Source organism: Nestor notabilis, unplaced genomic scaffold (assembly GCF_000696875.1).
Source record: "Nestor notabilis isolate BGI_N333 unplaced genomic scaffold, ASM69687v1 scaffold19013, whole genome shotgun sequence".
Classification (NCBI taxonomy): domain Eukaryota; kingdom Metazoa; phylum Chordata; class Aves; order Psittaciformes; family Psittacidae; genus Nestor; species Nestor notabilis.
This window is the reverse complement of record NW_009923524.1, coordinates 19739-20135: the sequence shown is the minus strand read 5'-3', so window position 1 is coordinate 20135 and position 397 is coordinate 19739.

Here is a 397-nt window from a genome sequence, read left to right as displayed (position 1 = left end):
CATTGAGGGATGTCCCCGGGGGTGTGCCCAGAGGTATTGGGGTGTTCCACGGGACACGTGCTGGGGTATATCCGGGGGACTAGAGGTGTCCCCAGAGGTATCTAGGGGTGTCCCATGGGTCCGGCCTGGGGCTGTCTTCACGGGCTGGGTCTGTTCCCAGGCGTCCTGGGGGAAGGGTCCCCAGTGCACTGGGGCGTCCCCAGGGTGCTGGGGGCCTGGGCTGAAGCTGTTCCGGGGACTGGGGATGTCCCCAGAGGTATTGGAGGGGCTGGGGGTGTCCCCAGGGGTGACCTGTGAAACACGAGATTTTGTCATCTTAGGTGCCAGGAACTTGGTTTCATGGATGCCAGGGTGAGCCTGTCCTCATGGCTGGGGGGGGGGGGGGGTGTTGTCTCCC